Raw genomic sequence first — 23,681 nt, 5'->3', positions numbered from 1 at the left:
AACTCAGTATCTTTTAACACTGAAATTGTAATCTTTTCCACTGACCTTGTCTAATTCGTACAGGCTCTTGGGCTTGTTTGTTTGTTTGTTAACTGTACTTATTCAAATTCTGTGTTGGGTAAAATGGTCAAAACAGGCCACAATATTCCAGAAACTAAAAAATGTGGAAATCTCTTCTCCATAGGATGAGTAACAGAGTACTACTTCAGAATGAATCCGTAGGGCCAAAAGGTATGCAGGAGCAAGAGGGCTGTATAGTGACATGACTCTACATGGCTAGTCTGGAGTACAGTCATGCATCTGAGATACCAGAGAGCCTGACAACATTTTTCATATGTACACCTGCTCTTTAATTTTTCTGCAGCGGGAGAATGATAGAGGAAGTGGATATCTGTAATGAAATGAGTAGGATTAAAATAAGGTTATTCTGACTTGTAACAGAGAATTATCTCCTTTTACTATATTTCACATTCAGTTGTAACCTTCCTGGAAGTAGAACTTTATCAACTAAAATTTTTAGTACCATGTCTTATACAATTTACAAATTACTAAATTTCATTTTCTGCACATTGACTTATCAAAATAATAGCCCAGGGATGGCATTATTTTATAAGGACTAGAAAGACCATGTCTGACAAAAATCATGCTAACATAAACAAAAGATACTGAAATAGTACTTTGAAATAAAACGAGATTCCATTTTGGACAATGGCGTTGTAGGAGACAAACACAAGTATAGAAATAGTCAGAAAAAAATCCTTGGGGTAAAAATTGTGAACGACATGGTTCCAGATGTCTAAATGCCAGTGCTCAGAGAATATGAACTCAAAATCAGTGAGATCAGAGCAATCATATAGAGAGTTGGTAAGCTGAGATTTTTCCAAAAATATTTCTGATAGAATGAAATAGAATGTGAAAAACATTTGAGACAAGAGGAAAGAAGAGTAACAGTAACATTTAGTATTGCATAAAACCTCTTGATAAAAAATTAAGATATAACTGATAAAAATTATATATCCTATATATAATCTCCTAAAATACTGTGAAGCAGGAGCTCTTATTAATGACTTTAACTGATTAAATTACTCCAATGGACCTAATAACTTCCAAATTCACTCAGCTGCTCCATGGTGCATCCAGGATGCCATTCGAGGTCTCTAACTACAGATTCTCGACTCTTCTGTACACATTCTGTGTAATTCGAGAGAGTACCACAGAGTGCCTAACCAGACCAAGGATATGAATGAATACTGGTTGTGAATCTGCTGAATGAACACTAGAAACCCTGATACAGTAAATGAAATACCCTGCTTAGGTGATAAACTTTCTTTTTCTCTGTACTACTTAGCCCATTATCATCAAATTAATGATCCTGGCATCACAGAATTGAACTGAGGTAACAGCAAACTGCGATATATATAAATCTGCATGCATCAGACCATCAGACTGGTTTTGAAACTTTGAGAAATACAGCCACCTATTGGACTTTGTCTGGTATCGCACTTCTGTTCACCACTTGTTTTTGAATGTTTTCTTTGCAAAAACAGCTAGGTGTTTTTCTCTCATGAACAAAAGAATTAATAAAAGCCTAGCTGCCACTGTTAGAGGAAATAAACATGGTAAAAGCCAGTAAACTCCCTTATTTGGTCTGTTGAAAAAAAATGGATCAATGTGTTTTCTCTAGACACAGTCTCAGTAAGCTAGAAAGGAACATCCATAAAGAAAAATGGTGAATAAATAAAAATTTTAATCCCTTTACTCACAAAAAAGAAACCATAAGAGTTTGTTATTTGTTCACTCCAGTACTGGCCTCTTGAGCAGGGGTTGGCAAATTTGTTTTGTCAAGTTTTAAAGGCCTTTATGTTTCCATTCCAACTACGCCACTCTGGTGCTGTAACACCATGAAACTATACATAATATGTAAACAGTAAGCACAACTGTGCTTTATTGACAAAAACAGTTGGTGGGCTAGGTTTGGTCCACAGGCTGTTTTCCAGTACCTGCCTTCGAACATGGCAGGGAAACTCCTAGCTTGAGGCCTTTGCTCTGACTAGTCGCTCTGCCAGGGACACTCTTCCTCTAAATATCCACACATATTACTCACGCATTTTTACAAGTCTTTATTCAGATATCATCTTTTCAATGAGACCTACCCAAATTTAAAAGTTTAATTCTATTTCTCCTGTTTTATTTTTTCCATAGCACTTAGCACATTCTAATATAGGATATATATTATATTCATTGTTTATGTTAAGAGATCTGTCTCTTCCCACAGAATAGAAGCTGCATTATGAAATTTGTGTTTGATTTGCTTATGAAATATCCAAGCCCTTAGAACAGTTCCTCAAATATAGTAGATGCTCAGTAAATATTGGTTGAATGAAAGGATGACTTTTTAGCATTTGTTTAAAAAAAAAAAAAAAAAAAACCCTAAGAAAGTTTAGTAAAGTGACTACCAAAGGGGGTAAATTGAGCCAAAAAATAAGCGAGCCTTGTCCCTATTTCAAAAAATTTCTGAAGTTCTGCTTTTCTCACACATGAAAGTGGTAAAACTACTACTTTTCAAATCAGTGAGAATATCAATGAATATTAACCCAGACTATATATCATTTTATTTAAGCCGTAAAGTACCCTTATTACATAGACATCTCATCCTTGCTTTACAGATGAGGAAACTGATTCTCAGAAGAGGCAATAACTTGCTAACAGTCACAAGTAGTATGCGAATGGGCCAGAATAAAGGTATTGTGATTTTAAAGTCAAGTTTCCTCACCTCTAATCTAGTTGATTCTTAGTACCTGGTACACTTTGGTACACTCACTTCCTTATCCTTGGCTAGAGACATTACCAGCTCTTAAAAGAGTCCCTCCCAAGGTCTGGACTCCTGCTCACTGCCCAAACCTCTGCTCCCTGGTCACTGATTTCCTGGATAATATTTCCACTCTGGATTTTCAAATATCACCCACTGCTCTACCCTTGTGCTCTATTCATGAATGGCACAATCCCACCTCTTTGGAGAACCTCTCCCTCAACCATAAGTATCAACTCTTTCCCTGTGTCTCTCTATATACTGTCTGTAGCCATAACTTCTGGATATCATGTTCTCCTTTTATGCAAATTCAGGTGTCCCCAAAATGCCTGCCCCAAACAAGATTCAGTATAAAAGGTATAAAAGTCATAGTCTGCTTTCTACTGGGGAGTTTCACCTAAAATGTCACTAGTTAGAAGCTCTTTTGTGAAGTAAGACGCCCGAATAGGAATAAAACTGAACACAGTTCTTGCTGCACTGTCTCCTATTAAAGACAGGTTGGTAGAAATGACAACAGAGCAAAGGAGGAAAACTGAGCTGTAACACAGAGGAAGGAAATAATGAGGCTTGGTGGAAAAATGAAGGCTTGATGAAAAAATGAACAGTAGAAGGTCACAGAAAAATAGAATGGGTCCACAGAATCTCCAGCGATCTCCATGTGATCAGAGGAATAGTGATGCCACTGATGTCAGAAAAGGAGTAGTTGAAAAGTGGAGTAAATGTGGACAGGAAGATAAATTCCCTTGAAAAATGTAAATCACCATAGAGGCAATGAAATGTAAATTGGTCTTCTAGAGTACAGCATTATACAATTTTTTTATTTTTAAAATGATTTTATTGGAGTATACTTTATTTACAATGTGTTAATTTCAGGTGTACAGCAAAGTGATTCGGTTATACATGTATTCATCATTTTTAGATTCTTTTCTCATCTAGATTATCACAGAATATTAAGTATAATTCACTGTGCTCCACAGTAAGTCCTTATTGGCAGCCCTCCTTCTTTATTTTGTTTTGTTTTGTTGTTGTTGTTTTGGCCACTCAGCATGCGAGGTCTTAGTTCTCTGAGCAGGGGTCAAACCTATGCCTCCTGAGGTGGAAGTACCAACTCTTTTTTTTTTTTTTTTAATAGTTTTTTATTTTTTTAATTTTAAAATCTTTAATTCTTACATGTGTTCCAACTCTTAATCACTGGACTGCCGGAGAAGTCCGAGTTACCTTACATATATAGTGTGTGTATGTCCATCCCAAGCACCTGATTTATCCCTCCCCTCTGTTTCCCTTTTGGTAATCATGTTTGTTTTTGATACCTGTAAATCTGTTTCTCTTTTGTAAATAAGTTCATTTGTATCTTTTCTAATTAGATTACACACATGAGTAACATCGTGTGCTATTTGTCTTTGTCTGACTTTACTTAGTATGATAATCTCTTGATCCATCCATGTTGTTGCAAAGGATATTATCCCATTCCTTTATACAGCTGAGTAACATTCCTTTATATATATATATATACCCTGCATCTTCTTTATCCATTCATCTGTCAAAGGACATTTAGGTTGCTTCCATGTCTTGGCTAACATAAATAGTGCTGCAGGGAACATAGGGCTGCATGGAGCTTTTCAGAGTGTAGTTTTCTCCAGACATATGCCCAGGCATGGGGTTGCTGGATCCTATAGTAGTTCTATTTTCAGTTTTTTAAGGAACCTCCATACTGGTCTCCATAGAGGTTGTACCCATTTACATTCCAAGAGAATTTTTTAAAATTGTTTTCACATTTATTTAGTGTCACACAAAGCCACCTGAGATGGTTAGGTACAATATATTCATCCCCTATTTGACAAATGAAACTGAAGCCCAAAGAGGAAAACAGCTGTAGTCCCACAGACCTGGAGCATGAACTCAGTTCCCAGGACTCCTTGTCCAGTGCACTTTCCCCTCCATCATTTGGCCTTCCAGGCCAACTACAACAATTGATAACTTTATCTGAGTGTAATTCAGCTAAAGTCATTCAAGTCAATAAAAGACAGACAGAACTTAGCCAAGTGACTTCTTAAGTCAAAAACAGCTTATAATAAAAGCTACAGGTCATAAACTTAAAGACACAGATATTTTATTTGATGAGAGAATAAAATAGACATGGAAAAAAATATTAAGTGTTAGTATTACAGGATAGTTGAGTCTATGTCTTTCTCCAAGCATCCACAAATTCCCATTAACTTCATTAAATTCCATGATCAAGGGGCCAACCTCTGTACTTTCCCATCACAAATAACCAAAACATTCATTTTTGCAGGATTATTTCATTTCAAATGTCAGTGATATGAATGACTGTCTTTTAAAAGACCCTATGAGCCGCATATTTAAAGCAATATTTGCTGGTACTTTAATCTCCAAAGCGATGAAAATATTTTTCCTTCTGGAGTGTTTCTTAAAAAGATAATGGTATTTTAGAAATAAATCAATATTTTGTTCTTATGTAAAAGTTCACCTGAGAAGTGCAACGTGTCTGGGTTTTAAGTTTTTTTTAGTCCACTGACCTCTGCTTATTTTGGCCAGTGAGGAATGCTTGTTCTCACTTTACCAAAAGAGAAATCAATGTCTAGGACTTGTCTAACGAAACAATGAATTAATGACAGTTCTTGGAAAAAGAACCAGTCCATTTGATTTTCAAGGTTTAAACAGATGTTTTCATGCCAGGCTACAATCCTTGTCCAACATGAAGGGTAAACTTCCCACCCCAGGACCAAAGACCCTGGAGAAAGTTGGCATTCTTATGATATTTTCATAGAAAGTCTATCTTTCCTTTCTATCATATGATCCTCAGTTCAGTTCAGTCGCTCAGTCGTGTCTGACTCTTTGCGACCCCATGAATTGCAGCATGCCAGGCCTCCCTGTCCATCATCATCTCCCAAAGTTCACTCAAACTCACGTCCCTCGAGTCGGTGATGCCATCCAGCCATCTCATCCTCTGTCGTCCCCTCTCCTCCTGCCCCCAATCCCTCCCAGCATCAGAGTCTTCTCCAATGAGTCAACTCTGCTCATGAGGTGGCCAAAGTACTGGAGTTTCAGCTTTAGCATTATTCTTTCCAAAGAACACTCAGGGCTGATCTCCTTTAGAATATGATCCTAAACCTTTACAATTAAAAAAAAAAAAGTTTCAAGGTACTTAAAATGAAGAAACCCCCATGGCTTGGGAAAAAGTTCACAAAAATTATTTTCTAACCAGTGTTAAGCAGACGCCCATTGACTAGAATTTTCTGTTATTATCAAAGAGCTTCTTGCTGATAAGGAGAATGTAACCATGGATAGAAATAGGAGGAAGGGCTAGCCTGTGGAGAAAAATTATGAATCTTGAAATGAAAAGGATCTCTTCTGACCAACTCCTTTTCATTCCATTTAGCCTCTTTAAAAGTCTTTTTGCCTTTATTCCCTTCTTTTTCTTCCTTTTTCCTTCCCTTCCCTTGCTGGAAAAAAAAAAAGAACAGTCCAAAGTCATTAGATAGGGCTAAGCAAAGTAGAGTCAAGAAGGCGGGGAACAGAGAGACCCAGTCTAAGAAGGCAAAACATTCATCCCACACAGTGTCACGTCACTAGGAGCTAAAAGAGCCCAGGCAGGGTGAGGAAAGCATAGATGTAGGGGGTAGGGGGTAGGAGAGTGGGGCTGACATGGGGAATTAGATTCCAAGGGGAGGTTTCGAGGACTGCTTAGTGAGGATTGTCAGAGTTGGGAAGGAGTTAAGAGAGCGTCTCTGCGAGAGTGGCCCTGTATGATATCAGAGCCCAAGCAGGTGAGAAGGTCACCCTGGTGGGAGGCAGCTCAGCTCAGGCAATCACCAATCAGGGTGAAGGAGACATCTCCACAGGGGTACCCCAACACAGGCATAAAGTTTAAGCAGTGTGAGAAGTGTGCTGGAGAGCTGCCCAGGGGTTTTGGAGCCCAGGAGAGCAAAGAGGACATGCACATAAGGGATAGGACCTCAGTGGTGACATTGAGAGGTTGGATACATATAAGGGGGCTGAGATAGGTAGGTAGACAGATAGATAGACACATGCCCTCACATATATGGATAAAGGTTTCTCACCGTCTCTCACACACACACACACACACACACACACACACACCACGGATGGTACAAATATGCAAAGAGAGAAAGCTAGAATAAAAATCCTAGGCAGTTGGATTAAAACTGAAAATGATAACAGGTAATGGATGAATGGATTGATGGAGAGAGAGGATTAATGGCATTCAATAAGCACCCATTAATTTATGTTCCCAAATTCACTTCAGCTTTTCGAATGTTTATGTTGTAAAATGTGCGTGATATAGCAGAAAGGATGCAGTTTCGTGTAATATCTCCAATCAAAATGATATCAACTACTGAGTGATTTTATACAGTAGTGGTAAATCCTGTGGGACAGAAAGGAAACAAACTACAAAACATCTTTAAGTTCCTTTAAGTTCGTAATACTCATCCAAGAGTGACTTTACCCTCTAGGGAACATTTGGCAATTTCTGGAGACATTTCTGATTGTTACAACTGGAGGGTGCTGATGGCATTTACTGAGTAAAGGTAAGGAATGCTGCTAAATATCTTACAATGTACAGAATGCTTATCACAGTAAAGAAAGTATTCTTCTGGGCTGAATCATGTTCCTCAAAATGTATATGCTGAAGCCCAAACCTCCAGCACCTCAGAATGTGACTCTATTTGGAGACAGGACCTTTAGTGAAGTGACTACATTAAAATGAGGTCATTGGCATAGGCCCCAATTTATTCTGACTGGTGTGTTTATGAAAAGAGGATATTTGGATGAACAGAGACACACCAGGGATGTACTTGTCCAGAGGAAAGACCCTGTGAGGATACAGCAAGAATACAACCATGGGCAAGGCCACGTGCCAGACAAGGGAAGAAGCCTTGGAAGAAATCAAACCTACCAATACCTTGATCTTGGACTTCTAGCCTCCAGAGCTGTGAGGAAATACATTCCTGTTGTTTAAGTCATCCAGACTGTGATGTTTTGTTATGGTAGCTCCAGTAAACTAATACAATTATCCAACACAAAATGGCAGTAGTGCCAAAGCTGAGAACTCCGATTTATGAAATATGGAAACAGTACTGAAAAGAGCTTTTGAGAGTACAAAAGACAACCTAGCTAATATCTAGAATTTAAATGGCAAACCGAAGAAGAGAGGAGAAATATATTTGCCTTCCTGTGAAAATTAAAAAGAGTTATTCAGTGGAGAAAATAATTTCCTTGAGTTTATATGTTGATGGGCCAGTGCAGTTAACATTCTCTCTTCTGGGCTACAAAGCCTCTGAAAAGGCTATTAAAAAAACAAAATCAGTCTGATTTGGCACTAAGTATATTTTTACTTCTTTGGGACTTTTCTTGGCAATAAAACCAAATTTGGAACACTCAAGAATTTTATTTCTATGTACGTTTGCTCAAAACACTATTACCCAGAAGACTATGGAAATCCAACCATCACTTAATCCCAAAGTTACTTTCTCATGGTTTACAAAGAAGGAAGGAATCTTCCTTGATCCAATGTATTTATTGGCACTTTTGTGAAAGTTCAAATGTGTAATAATACAGTTTCATTATTCTCTTTGTTGGCATACAAATAAACTCAAAATAAATCATAAAGATACAGCTAAAACTATAAAACGCCTTGAAAAATACTTAAAAGACCGACCTTTGTGACCTTTAGTTAAGCAAAAATTTCTTATTCAGGACAACAAAAAAAATGGTTAGACTCTGGACACATTTTAAGTTCGTGCTCTTTCAAATGTTCTGTTAAGAGAATTGAAAGGAGAAAATGGTATCCAAAAGTAAAAGAACTCTTATAACTCAATAAGAAAAAGCAACCTCCAAAAATGTCCAGAGTATTTGAACATGGGAAAAGAAGATACAATAATAATCAATAGACACATAAAAATTCTCAACAGCATTAGTCATCAATAAAATAAAGATTTAAACTATTGTGAGATACCACTGTACACTCATAAAGGAGCTAAAATTAAAAAGATTGGTGTTACACAGTATCAGCAAATGAGGAGCTACTGAAACTCATCCTTTGCTGATAGGAGGATAAATGATACAGCCATTTTGGAAAAGAGTTTGGCACATCATCATAAAGTTAACCACACACTCCCCATCTGACCAGCACCTCCACTATTAGGTTTTTACCCAAGAGGAATGGAGGCATATGTTCTCAAAAACACATATGTATGTATTTCTAGCAACTTGACTTATAAAAGCAAAACTCAGCACTACCCAAAGGTTCATGAATAGATGATGACATAAGCATGTCATGGGCTATTAATACAATGAAATGCTATTCAGCAATGAGAAGGAGCAAACTACTGATACACACAACATGAAGAACCCCACGTTGAACAAAGAAAGCCAAGCCCAAGAAAAGTTGAAACCAATATGATTCTGTTATGAATTTTTAGAACAGATAAAATCGACTTACAATGATAGAAATCAAATCAGTGTCTGCCTGTGGTAGGGTTAGGAGGAACTGACTGCAAAGGAGAACAGAAGAGCTTTCTGGAGTGATGAAAATGTATCATTTCTTGATTGGAGTGGTCATTACAAGGTTATGTACATATGTCAAGACTTATTCAAGTGCACACTTGAAACGGGTGCATTTGATGGTATGTCAGTCAAGCTTCAATAAAGTTGATTTTTAAATTAAAGAGAAGTAAACACACAAAGGTATATTTGTGTCTATTTTATCACTTAAAGAAATTGTGAACAGCAACAGCCCCAATCAATGAGCATGCTTAGGAACCAGATCATGATATTTAAGTATAATTCTTCATTAAAAGGCACCTTGGCAAAATGGCTGACATCAGTTGAAGAAGGAAAATACAAAATGAACCTGCAATATCTTGTTTTGATAGAAAGTCAAGAAGCACTCAAAGAATAATGGGTCGTGTCAAAAAGATGAAGAATCCAACTTAAAGGGACTCCTATTGGTCAACTCTGAGAGAATTTGAGTACCAAAATACATAATGATAATAAGAGGTTACTTACCACTAAACTAAATAGGATATTTATTTATATCCTATGTAGTTGAGTGCATTGAAGTGACGAGGAAAGAGATATTTGTACAGATTTAAAATTGTTGTTGTTCAGTCACTCAGTCATGTCTGACCCTTTGCGACCCCATGGGCTGCAGCACATCAGGGTTTCCTGTCCTTCTCTATCTGGTGGATTTGGCTCAGACTCATGTCCATTGAGTCAGTGATGCCATCCAACAATCTAATCTCATCCTCTGTTGCCCCCTTCTCCTCCTGCCCTCAAAAGATTTACAGTAACTTCCCACAAAATATTTTTTAATTACAAAGGGGAAAAGTGTAATGTTACAGCGGAGAAGCATGGCAGATACGGTTTTAGTCAATTGATCAAAGTCAACATCATGACTAATGCAATAAGTCGGAAATGTGTGTTGTACCATGCAACGGGGTTTGTGAGAAGACTGAATTTTCTGTGACACCCCCGCTAAAGATGCATAACCTGTATCTATTCTAGAGATGCTACAATATGCATCATGTCAACTTGAATTTTTGCTGATACATCAAAAATCTCAGATATCTTCTCCTAGGTGAGCAGGTACTACATACTCAGTACATTGTTGTTGTTGTTGTTTAGTAGCTAAGTCATATTTGATTCTTTTGCAACCACATGGACTGTGGCCTGCCAGGCTCCAGGGGATTTCCCAGGCAAGAATACTGGAGTGGGTTGCCATTTCCTTCTCCAGGGAATCTTCCCAACCCAGGGGTCTAACCCTCATCTCCTGCTTGGCAGGCAGATTCTTTACCACTGAGCCACCAGGGAAGTTCCACCCAGTACATAGCATTGGGTAATTCTTCCCATTTTACCACTCACTCTTTATTGTCTTATGGACCTCTCTGATCCATCATCTCATACAATCTGTTTACTGATCATTTTTACACTTTTATATATGCTGCACAATTTTTAATTTCACTTCCCATTTCTTTAATATTTGGATAAAAACAAATAGAAACATGAATAGCAGTGGAAGATTTTATGTGGAGATTAATCTCATATCTTTTAAAATATCAGGCCTTAATAAGTACAAAGCCTCCGTCAGATAGTGAATTATAAGTGTCTGGCACCCAGTGGCCTGTGACTCAGTTACTGGCTGACATTTCAGTCTCTGAACTCATCTAACAAGTGGCCTGTAAATTACAATTTCTTCTAAGTCTCTGACATAAGGAAAGATTAGATAGCATTTGGAAACCGAGAGCATAACCTGCATGTTGGTCATGTTTGGTCCTGCATAGAGGCTTTGCGGGAAACTCAGCCACCTGAGGTCAGTGCAAAATGACAGCAGCAGCTGCCATCACATAGAAGAGAAATATGTCTTTCCTTCCTGGACTGCACAGCCTGCTGGGCCCTGGCCACTTGTGACGAGTGGCAAATTCAATTCATAACTTCAGTGTGTTCCTTGGGCAGCACATACATACTTGCTGACTTCTGTAAGGGTTGTTAGGAGCTCAACTGTTCAGCCCTTTGTCTTTATTTGAGCAAAAACACCAGACTCCACTTTTAACACCCCTATTAAGAGAAAATCAAATCTTTTTTTTTCTGGGGTTCTCTGCAGACCTGGAAATGATGATCCCATGGGAATCATGGGAAAATAGTTCTCCCTTATGGGGCAAAAGCTGTAACAGAAATAAATATGCAACTTGATTTTAAGCACCAAAATGTATCTAAGTCTTTAAACATCTCTGCTAATCTATTTTAGAAGTGGAGTAGAAAAAGCAAATCCCTAAAATCAAATGCATCTTATGCCACCAAGCCCAGAGGAATACTACTTTAGAAGCCATGCATGTGTGCTAAGTCACTTCGGTCATGTCCGACTCATCTCAGCCCCCATGGTCTGTAGCCCACCAGTCTCCTCTGTCCATGGGGTTCTTTAGGCAAGAGTACTGGAGTGGGTTGCCATGCCCTCCTCCAGAGGATCCTCCCAACCCAGGGATCAAATCTGTGTCTCTTTATGCCTCCTGCATTGGCAGGCGGGTTCTTGACCACTAGCACCACCTGAAAAGCCCACTTTAGAGGACAGGTCTAATGTTTTGTTGTAAATTTAAGAGTGCTGTGTCATTGTTCCACTGTCCTTTAAATGAAATCATGCCATTTAATTATTACTCATGCAGCAGGGTATGTTTTTAATAATTATATTCCAATATAGGCTCATTCTGGGCTTCCCTGGTAGCTCAGTGCTCAAAGAATCCACCTGCCAATGCAGAGACATGGAATCGATCCCTGGGTGGGGAAGATCCTCTGGAGAAGGGAATGGCTACAAACTCCAGTATTCTTGCCTGGGAAATCCCATGGACAGAGGAGCCTGGAGGGCTACAGTCCATGGTGTCACACGAGAGTTTGACACAACTTAGCAAGCAAACAACAAATAGGCTCATTTCAGAATGAAAAAAGCCCATAAAACAGATATCCTGTTCATTTCAGAATTTATTGGGAAAAGAACTCTCTGACTATGGTCTTCCTGCTTCATTCATTTGTTCCTATGTGACAAGAGGGCAAGAATATTCCACCCAGAGGCCCACACTCCTATCCTGGCCAGTATACTTATTTACAATGGAATAGCTCATAGTTTATAGCCCCTAATATGCAAAGAGCCTTACAAATCTATTATAAACAAGAAAACTGGACAATCTGGGAAAGAGAATTATAACTGGCCAAGTGAAGTCGCTCAGTCATGTCTGACTCTTTGTGACCCCATGACTGTAGGCTCCTCCTCCATTCATGGGATTTTCCAGGCAAGAGTACTGTAATGGGTTGCCATTTCCTTCTCCAGGTAATCTTCCCAACCCAGGTATCAAACCCGGGGCTCCCACATTGCAGGCAGACACTTACCATCTGAGTCCCCAGGGAAGCCCATAATTGGCCAAAAATTGAATATTTTTATCTGCTATTATTGATGAATACTACTGCTTTAATTTGCATTTTTAGATGATGAGTTTAGCATTTTACTGGCCAAAAATATATTAAAAATGCTAAACTCATCATTTAAAAAATGCAAATTAAAGCAGTAGTATATTTTGTCAATAATAATAGCAGATAAAAATATTCAATTGTAATATCTACTGGTAAAGATGCGAGAAAATAGGCAATGAAGGTAAATCTGGCAAAATCTTGGGTAAGCAAGATTTGATATTTGGTACTATCTTTTAAAAGACAAAATTCATATGCCCATTGACCTGGCCCTTCCATTTTTGGAAGTTTAAGCTATAAATCTCATATACAGACACTGACATATATGATTTTATATATATATGAAATACAGATATGTACACATATGCTATTGCAGATGTAATTATTTTTAATTTGAAAGCAAGCTAAATGCTTGCTTTAGCTTGCATTAATACATTAGCTCATTAATACCAAACATTTCAAATACATATTCATATATATAGTATAATACATATATAAGATATGTCTGTGTATATGAGATATAGTATAACATATTGGCACAGTCATATGGTAGAAAGCTATGACATCATACACCTGTGTACACTTTCATTAACGTAGAATACTTGTGGGAAAATTCACAAGAAACTTCACAGAGAATGCCTATGGTAAGGGAGAGAAAAGAACTCACCCAGAAAGAAACTTGTCATAATATACTCTTTTGAACTATTTGAATTTTTTATCATTTATATGTAGTACTTCTACAATTAAAAAAAAAACTTTTGTAGAAATTTTTGAGAAATCTAGTGAGTTTGGAATGGTTTCATGTGATTAGAGTATCTGTGTCTCAAAATAACAGGTCAGAATGAACAAATAATTAAAAGTTTTAAAATAAAACCTGGTGTACTATGTGCCAATCAGCAATCTGCTTATTTAAATAAAAGATCACCTCTTGAGGGTCATTTTCTCATCTTCTAAGCTCTGTGTTCCTCAGGGACAATCTTTTCTTTTTGAAAAGCACCACAGTACAAAATATGTTGTTGACTTTTAATTTTTTTGAAAAGCCTGTTGACTCCCAGTTGCTCTATTTTTCATTCATGAATTCCCTTTTCTAAAAAAAAAAAAAAGAAAATTAGGCAAGGAAAAAATATTACATCAACAGTGTTTATTTGATTAAAGAAAATTATTTCCTTTAATAATATGGATATTTAGACAGGTTCCTGTTAATAGAGATTTGGGTTATTTTTACTTTGGGAATAATCTCATTAAAGTACTATAAATATTCTTATATAAAATCTTTTGTGAATATATGCATTATATTTTTAAACTTATTTTTTACTGAGCTATAGCTGAACAACCAGTGTTGTGATAGTTTCAGGTGAACAGTAAAGAGACTCAGCCGTACATATACATGTATTCATTTTCCCCCAAACTCCTCTCCCATCCAGGCTGCAACATAACATTGAGCATGCGCTACACAGTAGGTCCTTGCTAGTAATCTGTTTTAAACATAGCAGTGTGTACGTGTCCATCCTAAACTCCCAAACTATCCCTTCCTCCCATCTTCCTCCCGCCACAACCATAAGTTCCTTCTGTAAGTCTGTGAGTCTCTTTCTGTTTTGTAACTAAGTTCGTTTGGATAATTTCTTTTTTTAGATTTCACACATAAGGGATGTCATATGATATTTCTCCTTCTCTGTCTGACATACTTCACTAAGTATGACATTATCTAGGTCTATCTATATTGCTGCAAATGGCATTATTTCATACTTTTCAATGGCTTCTCTATCTATTCTACTGTCAAGGGACATTTAGGTTGTTCCATGTCTTGGCTATTGTAAACAGCGCTGCAGTGAACACTGGGGTATATGTATCCTCTTGGATCACGTTGTTCTCCAGATATATATCCAAGAGTGGGATTGCAGAGTCATATGGTAACTCTATTTTTAGTTTTTTTTTAGGAAATGCCATACTATTCTCCATAGTGGCTACACCCATTTACATCCCTACCAACAGTGTAGGAAGGTTCCCTTCTCTCCACATCCTCTCCTGCATTTATTGTTTGCAAATTTTTTGATGGTAGCCATTCTGGCTGGTGTGAGGTGGTATTTCATTGTAGTTTGGATTTGCATTTCTCTAATAACTAGTGATGTTGAATGTCTTTCATGTGTGCACTATTTTGACACAGTCTGTTACAAACTGAATGTTTCTGTTAGCCTACAAATCATATATTAAAATTCTAATCTCTAAGTGACAGTATTAGGTCAAGGCCTTTGGGACGTGATTATACCTAACCACAAGGGTAGAGCCCTGTTGAACGGGATTACTGATTGAAAGAGGAAAAACACTTAAATTTCTTCTCTTTTCTGCTGCTGCTGCTGCTAAGTCACTTCAGTTGTGTCTGACTCTGTGCGACCCCATAGACGGCAGTTCACCAGGCTCCCCCGTCCCTGGGATTCTCCAGGCAAGAACACTGGAGTGGGTTACCATTGCCTTCTCCAATGCATGAAAGTGAAAAGTGAAAGTGAAGTCGCTCAGTTGTGTAGACTCTTAGCAACCCCATAGACCGCAGCCCACCAGGCTCCTCCGTCCACAGGATTTTCCAGGCAAGAGTACTGGAGTGGGGTGCCATTGCCTTCTTCATCTTTTCTACTACTCACACTAAACGCTGTGACCAGGTGTGTGCAGGTTTTTCTGGCATCAAGCAATCCTCCAATTCTCTGAAGGATATTGACTGCGCATCCTACAATTTAACAAAATCTGACATTGCCTGGGGATAGCATCAGATCTCACAGGTTAAAGGCTCAGTCCTGTGAGAGTGACCCCACTTCAGATCCTAACTCAAGTTCTAGGTTGTCACTTGTGCTTCTGACCAACCACAAATCAGAGGTTCCTGTAACCCCCTCCTCAGGTGCCATTAATTCACTAGAATGGCTTACAGAAGTCAGGAAAACATTTTACACACTAGATCACTGGTTTATTATAGAAGGATATAGTGCAGGAACAACCAAATGGAAGAGAAACACTGGGCAAGGTGTCAATATATGGGCAGGAGAGCAAAGCTTCCAAGCCCTCCCTGACACCCATGTTTCAGGCACCTCCCTGTGTTCATCAACCAGGATGCTCTCCAAACCCTATACTTTAGGGATTTTTGTGGAGGCATCATTGTGTAGGTATGGTTGATTAAATCATTAACTGCCTGTGTCTGCTCAGTCATTCAGCTGTGTCAGACTCTTCGCAACTCCATGGACTGTAGCCTGCCAGGCTGCTCTGTCCATGGGATTCTCCAGGCAAGAATACTGGAGAGAGTTACCATTTCCTACTCCAGGGTATCATTCTATCCTAGGGATCAAGCCACTGTCTCCTGCATGTCCTGCATTGGCAAGCAGATTCCTTACCACTGAGCCACCTGGGAAGCCTGAATCATTGACCCACTGGGGATTAATTCAACCTCCAGCCCTTCTTCCTTCCCAGAAGGTTGTGGAGTGGGGCTGAAAATGTTAACCCTCTAATCATGCGATTGGCTTTCCTGGGAACCAGTCCCCAGACTTTTTGCAAAAACCACCTCAAGGTATATGCCCAGGAGTGGAACTGCTGGGTCACACGGCAGAGGCTTGCCTCGTGGCTCAGTCGGTAAAGAATGCCTGCAATGCAGGAGACCTGGGTTGGATCCATGTGTCAGGAAGATCCCTGGAGGAGGAAACAGCTACCTACTCCAGTATTCTTGCCTGGAGAACTCCATGGACACAGTAGCCAGGCGGGCTGTGGTCCATGCAGTCACAAAGAGTCAAACACGACTGAGTGACTGAGGTAATTCTATCTTCAATTTTTTAAGGAACCTCCATACAGTTCTCCATAGTGGCTGCACCAATTAGCATTTCCACCAACAGCCAAGACGCTTCCTTTCCTCCACACCCTCTCCAGCATTTATTGTTTAGATATTATTTTGATGAGGGCCATTCTGAAAACCACCTCGCTACAGTTGAAAAGGGCTTGTTTTGAATAACACAAGACACCTTCATTGCTCTATCACTTAGGAAGTTACTAGGGCCCTGGGAGTTCTTTGTCACAAAGATGGAAGACTAAAGACACCTTATTATAACTTGCAATATCACAGTACTCTTATAAGAAGAGACACAGCTTGCTCTCTGGCTTTCTGTTCTCAGACATGTGAGAATACCAGGAGAAAATGGCCAGCTGTAAACAGAAAGTGGCCCCTCACCAGACACCGGAACTTCCAGAGCTGGATCTTAATTGCCCAGCCTCTAGAACTTGAGAGAAATAGCGTTTTGTTGTTTAAGCCACCGTCTATGGAATTCTGTGATAACCGCCTGAACTAAGACACATTCCAAGTTTAATATACTCAAGGTTATCTGCATCATCTTCTCTCCTTCATTTTAATTCTTCAGTTCATTTTCTCACTCACCAAATGATAGTTATTTTCCACAAGATTCAATCTCCAGAATCTTCTTTTTTAAATTAATGAATATATGCCTTTATTCATTTTTGGCTGTGCGGGTCTTCCTTGCTGCATGTGGGCTTTCCCGAGTTGCAGAGAGTGGGGGCTACTCTTCGTTGTGGCGTGCAGGCCTCTCATTGAGGTGGTTTCTCTTATTGTGAAACACGGGCTCTAGGGTGTGAGGACTCAGTAATTGTGGCACACAGGCTTCATTGCCACATGGCACGTAGAATCTTCCTGCACCAGGGGTTGAAACTGCGTTCCCTGCACTGGCAGGCAGATTCTTAACCACTGGACCTCCAGGGAAGTCCTCCATCTCTAGAATCTTCTTTGATTCCTCTCCTTCACTCTCCGTGTAAAATGACTCTCCAAACACAGTGTTTCCTTCCTATTAAGCTCCTAGTGCTGTGTTATTGCTCAGTCACTAAGTGACATCTGACTCTCTGCATCCTCATGGACTGCAGCATGCTGGCCTTTCCTGTCCTTCACAGTCTCCCTGAGTTTGCGCAAACTTATGTCCATTGAGTCAGTGATGCCATCCAACCATCTCATCCTCTGTCGCCCCCTTCCCCTCTTGATCTCAGTCTTTCTCAGCATCAGGGTCTTTTCCAATGAGTTGGCTCTTCCCATAGGTAGCCAAAGTATTGGAGCTTCAGCTTCAGCACCAGTCCTTCCAATGAATATTCAGGGTTGATTTCCTTTAGGATTGACCTGTTTGATATCCTTTCTGTCCAAGGGACTCTCAAAAGTCTTCTCCAGCACCACAGTTCAAAAGCATCAATTCTCCGACACTCTGCCTTCTCTATGATCCATCTCTCACATCCGTACATGACTACTGGAAAAACTATAACTTTGACTGTATGGATCTTTGTCGGCAAAGTGATGCCTCCACTTTTTAATACACTGCCTAGGTTTGTCATAGCTTTTCTTCCTGGAGCAAACGTCTTAATTTTGTGGGCTCAGTCACCATCCACAGTGATTTTGGAGCCCAAGAAAATGAAATCTGACCCCATTTCCACTTTTTCCCCATCTGTTTGCCATGAAGTGGTGGGACCAGACGCCATGATCTTTGTTTTTTGAATGCTGAGTTTTAAGCCAGCTTTTTCACTCTCCTCTTTCACCTTCAACATGAGGCTCTTTAGTGCCTCTTCACTCTGTCATTAAAGTGGTATCATCTTAGGTTGTTGATAGACAACCAGCAGTCTTTGATTCCAGCTTGTAAATCATCCAGCCCAGCATTTTGTATGATAGTCAGCATAGAAGTTAAATAAGCAGAGTGATAATATACAACCTTGACATACTCCTTTCCCAGTTTTGAAATTAGTGCTGTATAATAAGTTAATTTAAAAATTAGTGGTATAAAAACGACTATTTTCTTCTGCTCACAATTATGTGGGGTAGGAATTCATAAATGGCTCAGCTAGGTGTTTCTTAGTCGGAATTCCTTAGATAGTTGGAACCAGACCTTAGCTGATGCCACAGTTGTCTGAAGGGTTAGCTGACCTGGATGTTCATGACTGCTCCCTCACAGAGCTGGCAGTTGATGGTGGCCATCTACCCGAATGTGTCCTCTCCAGCAAGGTGGACTCAGGGCAGTCAGACTTCCCTCCAGAGAGCTGAGCCAGCATCTCAGAAGCAGTAAGCAGAAGCCATATAGCTTTTTCTAGCCTAGTTAAAATCTTTTTCTGGTTGTTAAACATTAGGACAGCACTGACTTAGCACTTCTTTCTTTGCTTTCTTTGTCTGTGTACACGTGAGAAGTGTTTTGAAAAACCATAAAGTATTCTAATTTAGTTAACCAAATCTTGCTTTTTGAAGGTATATTTTTTTCCTGTGTTTCATATGTTAAATAAACAAATTAGGATATATTATTTGATAAATAATTTACAACCACAAAAATCCATATTTTCAAAGAATGTTTTGAAGGAGGAAACAGACAGAGCTGGACTCCATCTTAGGCCAGGCTGCGAACATTAGGCTACACGCGCGGTCACCCTCCCAATGGACTCTGAACTTTGTGCCTGTTGTCTATAGAAGTGGCATACCAATGGGAAACCAGACCCCCCTAATAAAAGAGCCTCAGGACTTGTACTTGGACTCTCCGTTGCCTAAAATATGCTAATTATCTCTGTAACAGACAAAGTCATAAATTCCATGACTTAAATTCTAAAGTCATAAATTCCATCCCATATCAGGATATGACCACAGGCCTATTGATAAATATCCACTGTTTATCTAGTCTTGTGACACATGAATCATGGGTTAACTTTGATTGTATCTCTCTTTTACCTTGTCCAGACTAGTTTCAAGGAATTTGAGGAGGTGGGTTTGAGTAAGTACACTTAGGGTATATAAGGTTTTCACAAAAACTGGTCAGGGTCCTTGGCTAAGGGGAGACTCTGCCTTGGGCCCACTGGTGTAATAAACTGCACTCCACTATCTGCATTGTCCTTCTGAGTGAGTTTGTTTCCCGGAACGCATGGCTACAACAGTTTTTTATAATGAGTATTAATCATGATATATCATTAACAAAAATTGTTATAAAATCATATAATAAAACGATCACAATTTTGTGGGGGGAAAAAAACATAAAATGTTTCACAAAATTAAGAACATCTTAAAAATGATGATTATAGAAAAAAAAAAATAGGCCTTATATCTGACAAGGTAGCTTACTGAGATCTCAGTTTGTTTCAATCTTGAATTTTTCCTTTGTTTCTATCAAAGTAGCTCCTGTATCTGGTCCTTTAATTCAGGGACATTATGAGACCAAAGTGAAACTTCCTGCCAATTTGCCTCCTGTCTTTCATTTTCAAAAGCCCAGAATTTTTGAGAAAATTATACTAGAGGATAATGAGGAAAAAAATCAAGCAGCTTTATAGGAGTGAGTAGGAGAAAAGAGGAAGGAGAGATGGATGGCGAGGCCCTACTTCCCATCCTTTTAGAGCTTTCTGGGGGGCTTTGGTAAAGAATCCGCCTACAATGCGGGAGACCTGCATTTGATCCCTGGGTTGGGAAGATCCCCTGGACAAGACAAAGGCTACCCACTCCAGTATTCTGGCCTGGAGAGTTCAATGGACTGTATAGTCCATGGGGTTGCAAAGAGTCGGACAAGAGTCGATTTTCACTCACTCAGGGGGGCTCCTGAAAAGCAAACATGATGTATGTCAGAATTGGCAAGCTGCAGTCCATGCACTGGCACTTACTTTTGTAAATAAAAGTGGAGGGGTCGGGGGATACAGCCATGTCTATTTATTAAAGTAGTGCCCATAGCTGTAATTACAGTTGCGACTGTAGAACTGAGTAGTTATGACAGAGACCCATGAGACCCATGGCCTGTAGCATATTTACTGTCTGAAAGATTTTTCTCCTGCTCCCTGTAAATGGTGCCTCCCACAATTGAGTATAAAACCTGCACAACCATGCAACAGTCCTAAAACTACAGATCCCTAGCAAGGATATCATCCCTAACTGAGGCAGGAAACCACTTGAAATGACATGGGAGCTTCAGTAAGATCATATTCATGGGCCGTGTGAAAGGAAAATCAAAATGCAGTCAGTATTGCTAAGAGCTCTCTAAATGGAGCCAGGAGGCAACTGAGGAAGTGTGACTTATGCATGTCTCAGCCTGGGAGGAATCTCACCTCTTTACCTGATTAAGTTATCCAGAACACCTGCCAGAAGTTCAAGATACTTACTGGACCCTTACTTAAAATAACTCATCACAGTCTATTTATTGGACCCCTACCCCAAAACAACTTGTGATTCCTTAAGGACAAATATTTTCTGACTGCTATCAAAGCTGATACCAGTCAGATACCATCCCGTCGATACCAGCCAGGCAACGCTTAACTAACAATCTCATGGCTGTTTTTAAACTGTTTTTTATTGGAATATAGTTGCCTTACAGTGTTTAATTAGTTTGTCCTTAAGTCCCCAACCCTCTTCCTCAGAGCACTCTTTCTGTGTCTCCTGCATTGGAATTCTTAAGACCCCAAATAAACTCTTATCTGCAGCCTCCTGTATTATTTTGGTTAGCAGACCATGTTCATTTTAAAAGAGGATAAAACCATGACTCTTGCACAAAAAGAAAACCAAGATTTTATTTAGGGTTTCCCTGGTGGTTTAGATAGTAAAGAATAAACCAGGAAGCTACATAAAAATAGTTCAAATGAAAATTGGACTTTCAGAGATCTCTATTCTGTCAAAACTCATTTTCATAGTCATGTCCAGGAATCATTTGCTTAGCTGTGCATACAAGTCATTCGCATTATTATTATTGTCCTACAAGTTAACTTCTATCTTAATGGAATTGTAAGATAACCTCGTCAAAGACAGCATGGGGATGACCCACAGAGATGTTATGGGGAGGGATGTGGGAGGGGGGTTCATGTTTGGGAACACATGTAAGAATTAAAGATTTTAAAATTAAAAAAAATTTTAAAAAAATCTAGTAAAAAAATAAAATAAAAATATTAAAAAATAAAAAATTAAAAAAAAAAAAAAAAAGACAGCCAAAACCAGAGACAACCCACATGAATGAGCTTGCCAGAAAGCCTACTACATTACAGAGGTTTGCATAGTTTTCTCCTTTGGGACTGAAGACCACAGACAAGCCCCACAAATATTTTGCTTTTTTTATTATTATTATTACTGTTAGGACCTACAGATGACCCCACAGAAGCTGTATAATGACTGAAATTAAATGATTTGCCAAACAAGTGATGGGTCTCAGATTCAGAACACCATTGATTTAAAGAAAATAAATTATATTATTATTTCTTATACTTCTGAGTGTCTGAAATAAAATTCAGATCTCTTGTATTCAAATTCCTTGAGAACAGAGAGCCTGTCTGATCTACTTCTGTTTTTTTAGACCTGAAAATGGATAAACAGGTGACTGGCAAATATTTGCTAAGTGGATAAAATAAATGCAAAGGAACAAGAGAAAAGTGTATATTTCACAGTTAAATAAAACATCATTAAGGAAAAAACTTCTAACCATGGACTATCTTGCATGTGTATTGTGCAAATTCTTACCCAGTTTCACTATTTTGTGTGGGTGAGAAATAACAGGAAATATCTGATATAGAAGCTCAGAGATTGTAGAGTGAGTCTTGGATCTGCCTGTTTTCTAAGAAAACCAAGAAAGGAAAGAGCATCAAGCATGAAATTACTTTCTCTTATAGGAAAATGTTTTTGGCCTCACTGGAAGGCTATGCATTGTCTGGCATCTAGGGACCACTCTCAGGATTATCTGAGTTGACTTAGCAGCAGCAGCAGCAGCAGTCTTTTATTGGCTCTGAGCGCTTTTGCAACTCTGTAAATTGAAGATAAGAAGTAACAATATAAAATAATTCTTGTCTATTGACATACAAACTGTGTCTTGTTCAGTAGCTGTTCAACTGATTTACCTTCCCCAGGTGACGCAGTAGTGAAGAATTCGCCTGCCAATGAAGGAGACGTAGGAGATGCAAGTTCTTTCCTTGGGTAGGGAAGATCCCCTGAAGTAGGAAATGGCAACCCACTCCAATATTCTTGCTTTGAGAATCCCATGGATGGAGGAACCTGGCAGTCTATAGTCCATGGGTTCGAAAAGACTCAGACATGACTGAGTGATTAAACGCACACTCACACAAACACACACATACCCCTGTGGGAAAATCAATTTTGCATCTATGTACACATTCATTTATATATTCCTGATTTATAAGTGTGTCTGTTTCTTCAGATTCTCTTGAATGAGTTATGATACATGTCCAGTACCATCATTTTAAGCATATAACGTTGGAGGTCCCCAGAGAAAGAGAACCAGGAATGGCTTTCTTGACATAAGAGGAGCCATTTTGGCCTAAGCCGTTTTTGTGATCTAAGTCTGGCCACAATGCTTGTCCTTGAACAAATCTCAGTAATTAGGTGTTCTTAAAGGAAGTAAGGGAATCTAGGAGCAAAGGAAAAGCAGACAACCATAGTTCAGCAGTAAAACAGTCCTAGTTCCTCAAGGAATATACGTAAAAATCTGATATAGATCTTTGAGTTCTGCAGGAATGAAGGCCCCCAGTCAAATGCAGGATGGAAGGATGATGTTGACCCGACAGACTTCAATCAACTGAAGCTTGGACTCTATAGTCCTTTGCTTCAATTCTATGATAAATTCCCTTCTGCTCGAGCCCCTTCATTAATAAGCACATACCCTTAGCTTAAAACGTCCCCAATTTTGCTGCTCAGAGAGGCACTTCTTTGGGAAAGATCCCTGATGTTCTCCTTACCTGATGCAAATAATAATAAATCCTCCCTTCTCCCAGTATTCAGCTTAGTGATGTCTGTTGGCTCAGAACCTGCCAAGAAGCAAATCCACCTTTCGGATAACATTATTGGTTAACGTGTAGAATAAAATCTTTAACAACTGTTCATTTTTATCTCTTTGAAAGTCTTGGTTTT

Source organism: Budorcas taxicolor, chromosome 1 (genome assembly GCF_023091745.1).
Source record: "Budorcas taxicolor isolate Tak-1 chromosome 1, Takin1.1, whole genome shotgun sequence".
Lineage (NCBI taxonomy): Eukaryota > Metazoa > Chordata > Mammalia > Artiodactyla > Bovidae > Budorcas > Budorcas taxicolor.
Note: the sequence above shows the minus strand (reverse complement) of the source record.